The 10542-nt window shown below is 36.3% G+C and overlaps 1 protein-coding gene across 2 annotated transcripts in view; it reads left to right on the forward strand.

Annotated features, from left to right (window-relative positions):
- LOC145269339 (uncharacterized) overlaps positions 1 to 10542 on the forward strand; it is a 170450-nt gene that overhangs the window by 116469 nt on the left and 43439 nt on the right. The gene's annotated exons all lie outside the window — the stretch shown is intronic.

Consider the following 10542-nt stretch of genomic DNA (forward strand, 5'->3'; position numbering starts at 1 on the left):
ATTGAGTAATAAACAATCTTGACCAACAGCGTCAAAATGACGGTTTGAGGATCAGATCAGCGATCCTCAGGATCGCCTGACTTGGGTTTATGTAAAAATGAAATTGAATTAAACTGCAACAAAGTAAATCGAAATAAAACGAAATAACATAGTGTTGTGTAATTATTAAAAAAAATATATCCCCCCCCCCAAAATGGGGGAGGGGGTTTTGTTATATTAGTGATCTTTTAAACCAAGAAATTTCAGGTGAAAACAGGACAAACTTATAAGTCATAGTGAAATTAGTATATATTTTTTAAAAACTCGAAAAAAATGTAGGAATGTGATTCAATTTATATTCGGGATGTATCAATTTATATTTCTAAGGTCGTGTGTGTTGTAATTTAATTGAAGTCGAAAGTAGGAGTGTATCTGCAGGACCATTAAAAGTAAATTTAATAGGATTGCCGAAAGGTTCCATCAATCCACATCGTTAAATAAAAAAAATAAAAATGAAATGTGGAAAATAACGACACTCAACAAAGAACAAAATCTGTGTTAACACGAAATAGATAACATTTATGTGCGTGTTAGAAATATTAATTTAAATCGGTTCAACATGAGTGTTTTCTTGTGTCGAATATTCATAATGAAGAATTACTGATTTTGCGAGTATAGCACGAGGTTTGAAATTACTGGGTTTTTTAATGATCAGATACCGCACGTGGGCTTAAGATCCATGTGGCTATTTTCTGAGAAAAACAGTTCAAAAGTCCATGAGTGTGTGTTTATATCATAAGAGTAGTAGTTTGAAATAAAATTGTTCAAAGGTAAGATTTAATTTTTCATTCGATGTGGTAACTTTCCATGATGAGAATTAAAGTTCAAGCACATTGCATGTAACATCAGGACGGGGGTTTTAATGTCTCCTGCAGACGGAGTTATCCTTAACATGTGCTGTTTTTGAGAAATTGAAGAGGAAATTGGTTTGATTTTTGCCAGGCAAATCTTTATATACAGGCCTTCTTGAATGTTCCAGCCTGTTCGCTGTATTTCTACGCGAGGGAGCATAACAGTTTCTTTTGTTTTATGTGTGCTGTGGTTGTTGCTACACATTCTTTATACGTGTGGGTGTTTCAAAGTGGCGATTGCTGTGAAATGTTCCTCCCAGGCATTTATTCTGGGCCAGCATAGTGGTGGCGACAAATAGAAAAATAATTGCAAGTACAAATACATTTTATCATCAAATTATTGAGTCTTCGTTTATGTTTTAATATGAAATGGCGATGCGACCAATTCAGTAGGTGTATCAGAATTTTTGTAGGAATTTTTGACACCCCTAACACGAAACTGCAAATAAAATATAAAAAAAAACTTGTAATTTTTCTTTTAAAGGTGGGTTGGTTATTTTCTTTATGGATTATACTTCCAAAATAAACGATTAAAGTTGTATAAAAAGTAATAGAAATATTTTTTAAAAAATAGTAATGAAATTAATTGAATTATCAGTTCAGTATTTTTCAATTTTTAAAATTAAAAAATCTATCAAAATTTTTCTATTGATTCTATTTTTACAATATTTTCAGGGTCAATGTGATATGTTATACTCTTTCCAATAAACTGAATATATTTTAGACAAACGTTTTTTTTTAATTCACGCCCCGCCCCCCCCCCATTTTCAAATGTCTATTAAAAAGTAAATAATTAATTTATATACCAAAGTTTTATATATCACAAATTGAAGATAAAAGATCAATACATAATATATTCAAATTTAAAACAAAAAAAGTAGTGTTTTTTAGAAATTTACCTGTAAAGTCCGAAGTTTAAAACCTTTTTTTTTTTTTTAAAAACACGTTGTTTGTTTTTTTTGTTTGATTTTTTATGAAACCTTGGTCCTTGCTCCTTTAATTGAAAAAAAAAATTAGGGCTTGAATTACATTTTTCGAGGAGTTATAAGCTTCGAAAGATAGCGGGTGGAATTATTCAATAGTTTTCATGAAATTTCTGACACTGTTACCAATTCAGCATTAATTATCTCCCTTGAATTAAATTAAGGGTCTGTCATTTTATAACATACCATAATTGTTAAAAATTAATGGGCACTTCTGCATTACATGGACCGCGCCATTTTTGGACGTGCGTAAATTGTTGCCAGGTTGAGCTTCTCGGTCACAGAACGGGGGATTTTGTTACAATGACAACTTTACTTTAATTCAAAAAATGTGTCAGGGAAAATCTAATGTTGCTTTAATTCAAAAATTGTTTTATCAAAACTATATTTTCTTATGCAGATTTTTCAATAAATATTTTTACAATTATATGTTGATACATTTTATACAATAAATGTTTTGGTTTTCAATATTTATGCGTTCAGAAAAATACATCTTGTTTGTTATTTATTTACTTTGCTAATTTTGTTAAGAGGCGATAATTCCAATTTCTCCTTGGTCAAAATTAGGGAAACATTGGAATCATCGCCCCTTAACAATGGCGATGTCTGTGTAATGAAGATGTATCAATGAATGATTTGTGAATGATTTTTGTTAAACATGCATCTAGCACATTGTAGCAGGCAAAACGTGCTGCAATCACAGGCAGGAGTTAATTCTCGTGACTCGAGATTTTAAATCCATTTTCTCTCTGGCTTGTCCAATCACAAACCAGCTCTCGATCACGTGACCATGTACATCAAATGCGAAATCAGAAACTCTTAACCCTCTTACTTCCTGGCTTCAGCTGGCAGCAGACATTAGCCTGGGGCTTTGGCCCCAGGCTGAACGTGAGTACAGCAAGACAACATGGCGACCTTTTAACTCCCATTTGTTTCCACATGCGGTACTCAAACAAACATTTTTTATCATGCTAAAGAACATACACTGACATACAGACACTAACCTTTTCCCTCGTCTCTACTATCGGACACACGCTCCTATGACGTATACACTGAACACCTGTCTCTTTCTTTCTCTTTCAACAGGCCTGACTAATGTCTAATCTTCGTCTCCACTCCAAGAACTCTTTTCATGACTACTATAAACACATGCATGTTACAGAGAACTATATTCTCTAGTGAATCAATGCCACCCCCCTCTGAGTTTTTCGGCTCTCAGCTAACAGGGTGCATTGATTCATCTGCTCCCTAAAAAGACTCCGGCAGAACCGGATCTTCAGCCAAGCAACACCTATCCTTCTCTCGTTCTCTGTCCACTGGACATCTTGCTTTAGCATCGATGGCCTCCACTGGAGATAACTGCTATTAGCTGGGGACAACACAGTACTGACTGACAGACGACGAGACGACGACTTCAAAAAGTATTTTCTGTTACTTCTTCCTTTTTTGCAGTCTGACCTGCCAGTTCCTGCTGATAATAAATATTTCAAATTGTTAAAAAGAAGTTGTTCTTTTGTGCTGTGTTCTTAAAATATATTTTACAAGGGCCCGACAATATTTTTAGGACACTTTAAAAAAAGTACTTCAAGGTGGTTACTAGTGCCAAAACTTTTGAGATTGTAAGTACATAGTTAAGGAGTGAAAATCCACTACTAGTGTAATCATTTTTTTAGTTGGCTTTGATAATTATTTTTTTTTGTGTGATTTTTGCAAAAACTTGCACAACACTTTTTCGGACATGACAAAAAGACTCTATTTTATTAAGAGCTATGTTCATGTATATATTGCTGTATGCAAATTTTCTGCTTGTACACTTAGCTGCCATCATTAGAAGCAATTATCTGTTCTATTCTACTGGCAAAATAATTAAGTTTAATGAGGTAAAATGCAAAAAGTCATTTGTTTGGCACGGAAAAAGCGGGAAGATGGCGGAAGTATCATAAGGATTGCCATGAATTTGAAGCTGTTGAAATCAACAGTCGAAAACATGCTGAAGACAAACTCCGAGCAGGAAAAAGAAGAGTGGACGGAAAGATCAATTGGCAAGTGGACTAAAAGGAGAATGAAGAGGACTGTGACACGGCTTTTAACATCTGGAAAAAAAAGTTACAGCAAGAAAAATGAAGGAGAACTGTGAATTAGATGTAAATGTCTGAACAGTACAAAGAACACTGCATAGGATTGGTTTTAAGTATGCAAAGGCTAAGAAAAAATTACACTAACAAAGAAACACAAAGGAGATAGACTGGATAGTGCTAAAAGGTGGTTAACAAAGCATGATTACTTTAAGCAGTTTATATTTACTGATGAGAAGCGTTTTAAGTTTGATCGGGCCGATGGATAGTGTACTTGGTCAAGAAGGGGTGAGCCTGTTGTACTGAACAAATGACAGAGGGGAGGAGGAGAAGTTATGGTTGTGGGTATGATCTTTGCTAATGGAAATATATGGTTGTAGTGGCTGAAAGGACGACAGAACAGCAAAAGCTACAAACAGTTGCTGGACAAGAAAGCCCTACCAAGGATAAGAAGAGAGATGGGAAATGCTTTCGTTCTACAGCAAGACAATTGCATCATCCATGTACAAAACCTCATGAAAGAATGGATGGCTAAAGTGAATATGACTACTTTGGAATGGCCTGCAAAAAGCCCAGACCTAAATTTAATGGAAAATGTTTGGGAAATGCTTGTGCAACTTGTCTATGATGGACCTGAAATAACGATAGAGGCTAAACTATGGGTACGAATACTAGATGCCAAAAAAACAACTAATAGAAACATGTAGAGATGTTATTGTGCATATGTTCGATCGTTATGAAGAGAGATTGATAAAAGTTATTGAGAAGAAAAGTGATATATTACAAACAATTAACGGTTTGTCAATGATGTCCGAAAAATAATGTCACAAGTGTATTGTAAAAAAATGATGAAAATTAAATATTTTCCCTTCTCGAATCGATTTTCTTTCATTTTTATTACACGTATTGTCTTTATATGTTTATGTTATTCTATTGTCTTTATATGTTTATGTTATTCTATTGTCTTTATATGTTTATGTTATTCTATTGTCTTTATATGTTTATGTTATTCTATTGTCTTTATATGTTTATGTTATTCTATTGTCTTTATATGTTTATGTTATTCTATTGTCTTTATATGTTTATGCTTTTCTATTGAAGGAATTTCGCCGCTCTATGGTACTCAGAAAGTCGAATACTAAAGTATCTGAAAAATATTGTCGAATACTAAAGTATCTGAAAAATATTGTCGGGCCCTTGTACCAGGAAGGTAAAAGTGTTACTTTCCTTAAAACCTTTTATCGTTCATGATGTATTTTATGTTCAAATGTGTTTTTCACAAGTCCTACTAAATTGATTTGATAAAATTGAATATCGGATCTCCAAAATGTAAAAACATTTTTACATCTCCCTTAAAAATTCACTAAAATTTAATCCCTTAAAAATTCACTAAAATTTAATCCCTTAAAAATTCACTAAAATTTAATCCCTTAAAAATTCACTAAAATTTAATTCCTTAAAAATTCCCTAAAATTTAATTCCTTAAAAATTCACTAAAATTTACTAAATTAATTTTTTAGTATTATAGGACTCATGGCGGGCTCACCATATATAGGATATTGGGTGTGAGTTAATGTTCACCAATTCATAATAATTTTTGCACTGATCATCCGGTATTGTTATTCAATGTTCTCCCATGTTTGACGTCGACGAGTATGCTGAAATGGTGCAGGAAATCTGCCGCAAGTATCAGGAAAAGGAAGATTTGCTATCATAAAATTCCGTTGAAATGTGTTTTAAATCAAGGTTCAATATTATCAATTTGTAACCATAGGACCGAATAGAAAGTGGTTCACGGCTTGTAATAGAAACGGTTTCTGCATGCATTGTTCCTTAAGCAGCTTGCTCGGGATAACGCTCCTATATCAACGAGAAAATGTATGCCTGAATGCCAGTGACGTAGAAAGTGTGAGACGTATGATGCCAGCCATGGATGGCATCATACGTTTCCTGAGGATTTGGATGATTGTGCACAGTGTTGTTGGCATTTCAGTGTTTTCTCTCTATAATGATGATGGTACTTGCACAACTGCATATCATCGCTAGCAACTCAAAGAGAGTATCCGTTCTGACTCTCAGAGTGTCGATGACGAGAGTTATCCTGTTGCGGACTGTAGGGTTTGTGCTGCTGCGTGGTCAGATTTCGCATCTGATTGCTTAGCGCCTGTATATGTCTAGCTGTTTTTCAAGCACCTCCCTGATCTGCGAGGTGTCCACGTCGGCTCCTGATGTGGTAGGGGAGATATTTGGGGCTGCAGTCTGGTTGACTGGGTAAACTGATGCAGTGATTTCCATAATTTTGTCTGCAATGGTGGCCAAATCTTCAACTGGTGTCGTCTTCTGGGTGGACGTGATTATCATCTGAACTTCAGATGACAGTCTATCGATAAATAGCTGTTTCAAAATATCCGATTGAAGTGAGTTCTCACCTAATAATTGGGGTAAAATTTTACTTTAAGGCCCGTCTCACGTTCTTAAAGAAAAAAATATTTTTTTTGTAGATTTCAGTGTGCTGAAAAAGAATATGAAAACCGTTTCCGTCGGAAATTTACCGTTTGCATGTTATGAACCCCGGAATGTTGGAAGTACGCGCGAGCGCGCGGAAACATAAGCAAGCATTTTCAATGGCGGAATCACGCGTGCACTCGCGTACCTGACGGCCTTTTCACAGAGCAATAGTAATGTTTGGCGGAAAATTTCAAAGTAGATTAAAAACAAGAAAAATAAAACAACTTTGCGGGGGAGGGGGATGTCGGAAAGACCCTTTTTTGTGGCGGACAAATCAGTTTTTTTTTTTGGAGGAGGGGGGGTTAAGTTGGAATAGCATTAATAATCTCGGAAAGACATTTTTTTTTTTTGTTTTTCAAAACAATTCTTTTTCTTCAGTGGCGGAGTGGCGGACAAATTACTTTTTTTGGGGGGGGAGATAAGTCGGAATAGTTTAACATTATGTAGTAACCAATAATTAACATGCAAGGAGTCGACACCTAACCATAAATCAAAAGACAGAATGATAAAAAATGTCAAAATGATACACTTACATTATCTCCGTTGTTGGCAAATGTTCCTTGGTGCGTGTAACCGGTGGCTGGGTGGGTGTTATAAACAAATATAACTTCCGGCGCAAATTAAACCCCACACCCCCACCCACCCCAATATATACGCGGAAGAATATCAATTAAAGAATTTTCGAATTTTTCGAAATTATTGATTCTTTCTACAAATAATGGTAAATATCCAGATACGCTACTACAGAACACCGACCACTCTAGTTTGTTTATATATAGTTTTATAGCACAAATTGAGTCACTGGAGTGATGAGGTGCTTTTAATAAGTTTCCAAACTTTTTGTACAGTTATTTTAAATTCAGTATGTGATTGCTATACATATTATGAGATGACTGACCAATTTTTATGATTTCACATTCAAATGAACACCTCCAGCAGGATTTGGAATACACCTGATTGTCACAGCTGGTGAATTTCAAAAATGCAATCTGGGCGTTAGGAATCTTTAGAAAAAGAGTATGCAATAGAATTCTGTTTTAAACTTGGAAAAAATGCTGAAGAAACGTATGGAATGGATCATACTGCTTTTGGACCATCTTGCATGAATCGAGCATCATTTTGGAGTGGTATAAGAGATGCAACGAAGGCAGGGAGTTTGTGAAGTATGGTGAGAGGTGTGGGGGGTTTAAGGAAGTCAGAACACCAGAGTTGATTAAATAAAATAAAGAACTTCATGAATAAAAATTGTTGTGTGTCTATAGAACTGTACGGCTATGGAATTGTTTTCTATTTTCTCGCTTTCCAGCTGACTATAATATAGTTGTCTTCAAGTCTAACATAAACAAGTTTTTGATGAGCCGTTCCACAGAAGTTAACAAATTTACTGAATTTCCATTACTAACGATTACTATATTGTCCAATTGACTACTGTACACTCTTTAACCCTTATCCTTGAGTGGCCACTTGGCCTATATAAGTAGAAATGCCTATGTAAAAAAAATAGATAATATTGCACAGTTTGATGTCATTGTGAGAACTGTACACACAATCATTTGTGAGGAACTAAAGCTACAGAACATTTGCACAAAGTTTATCTCAAGAGTGTTCAGAGAAAATCAGAAAGAAAGACATTGCGTTGATAGTGAGGAGATGATTGAGTTCATTAATTCAGATACTTCAGTTCTTAATGATAGTTCTTGATAGCAGTAGATAACGACCTGCAATGAAAGCTGACTCCACTACTATGACCCGGAGACAAAGAGACAGCGGCCCCAGTGGAAACATGCTGACTTTCTCAGACCCCAGAAGACGAGAAGAGCAAATCCACCCAGAAACTTATAATGATCCCCTTTTTTTTGACAACAGTGGCATGATCGGCACGCACTGGGTTCCCACTTGACAAACAGTCAACAAAAAATACTATGTTGAGGTTTTAATGGAGTTCAGGAAGAGATTCCATCAGAAGAGGCCAGCACTGTTGAAATAAGGTCAGTGTTGTTTCCACCAGGACAATACACCACTTTACAACTCCAACCTTGTCACAGACTATTTAACGAAGATGGGCATCAAGGCACATTCTTACCTTACCTATTGTCAAGACCTTGCTTACTGTGACTTTTGGTTATTCTCTAAGTAACAGGGAAACCTTGAAGGCTGTTCTTATGGGACGAGGAGATGGAAGAGGCTGCGATGAGGGTCACTGACATGCTCACACAACAGGACTTCCATGGAGCTTTCCAGAAGTTATTGGAATGGTACAAGTGCATTGCAGCCGGAGGAGATTATTTCAAAGGGGACCAGAGTTTTATGTGTGTATTATCAATAAAAGTACCTGTACGAAAAAAGTCTGGAAACTTATCGTAAGTTAATGGATGTGATATTGAAATACTATCTAGAAAAATAGAGGAAAGTATACTGAAATGAGGTTTCCCGTTCCTTGTCACGTTTACCACAGGTCGTTCTTAAGTTTACCAATAACTAGTTTTGTGTCAGTAAAATTCTTTTAGTCATGCGATGTTACAGTTGCTGCTGATTGTTGTAAGTTTAGAGCGCTAGTGCGCATGCGCTCCAGATGTTTACAAATAGAACGAAATTGGCGCCTTTTCCCAGCTTAGTCGTTCGTTACCGACCATGTTGTTGTACCTGCTGAATTTTATGTTGAATAAAACCTTTCTAATATCTTAAAAAGTCTTTATTTTTCATTACAATTTATTCAACATAAAATTAAAAATTTACAGCAACAATGGATGCTATACTGAGACCTGGTAAATTCAAAGGATCGTCAGATACAACCGCTGAGGAATGGAATCATTGGTATCGTACCCTCATCAACTGCATCGACTCTCTCACAGTCGCTCATCCTCAAAATCCTCCAAATAAGTTAAGTATTCTGATTAATTTCATCTCACCGAAGGTCTATTCTCTTATATCTCACTGTTCAACATTCGAGAGGGCTATTAGCATCCTTCAAGCAACCTATGTAAAACCGGTAAATTCTGTGTTTGCTCGTCACCTTCTCGCCACTAGGAAACAAAATCAAGGTGAATCTATTGATCAGTTTCTCCTAAAACTAAAGAATCTTTCTAAGGATTCTAAATTTGAAGATGTTACTGCCTCTCAACATGCGGAGCTAGCGATACGTGACACATTTATCACAGGTCTCACTTCCTCAACTATTAGGCAGAGATTACTTGAAAGTTTTGAAATTAACCTAGATCATGCCGTAGCAACTGCATGAAGTCTAGAAATGGCCCAACATAATGCAGCAGCTTATGACACATCAATTGTAGCAAAGGCATCTATTCATGCAGATGAATCTGAAAATAACTCTAGTTTGGAACTAACTAATGAATGTGCTGCTGTTTCCAGAAATAATCAGGCGACTCACTTCGCCAGATGCCAATTCTGTGCACGAGAAAATCATTCTCTCGTGTGGGGTTGAGTTAGTTGCTGTACAAAGTAGCGATCGAATAGAGTGCAAAGCTATGTCGAGTACTTCATGCCAGTGACGTTCGTCCAATTGCCTGGTTTTGAGTGCAAGTTTGATCGTTTTCCAAATTGTGCCATTTACTCTCTCGCATTGTCCATTGTCAATTGGGTGGTATGGAGTTGAGTGGGTAATCACAACTCCATGTTGCCAGAGAAACTCTTTTAGTTCACATGAAATAAACTGATTTCCTCGATCACTATGGATGGAATTGCTTTTTCCACCCATTCCTGCACTGAGTGATCAGTGCTATTGTCATCAAACAGGGGAATTAGCTTTGGGTCAAATCCTGACGTCATGCCGGAATAGCTTGTGTTCGTTACAACTCTACTTTCAACCGAGTCGTTGTTTGTTTCATTCACCACACTCTTTTCTTCTACCTCTTCTTTTACACACGTCCGTTCGTTTTCGTGACTCAAAATCCCCTCTCTCCCCGCTTTCCTCTCCTCGTTATTTATGGAATCAGGGTACGAGATTCTCCGAGATTCTCCAAGATTCCACGAGACTTTTTTCCACATAAACGCATGCGGGCGCCATCTTGATTCTTAGTTTGTGCTCTGCAGGCACAAAAGCGCAGTCTCTTTAACGCTAAGCCACTT

This window comes from Euprymna scolopes, chromosome 45 (genome assembly GCF_053919585.1).
Source record: "Euprymna scolopes isolate OS-2025 chromosome 45, ASM5391958v1, whole genome shotgun sequence".
NCBI lineage: Eukaryota > Metazoa > Mollusca > Cephalopoda > Sepiida > Sepiolidae > Euprymna > Euprymna scolopes.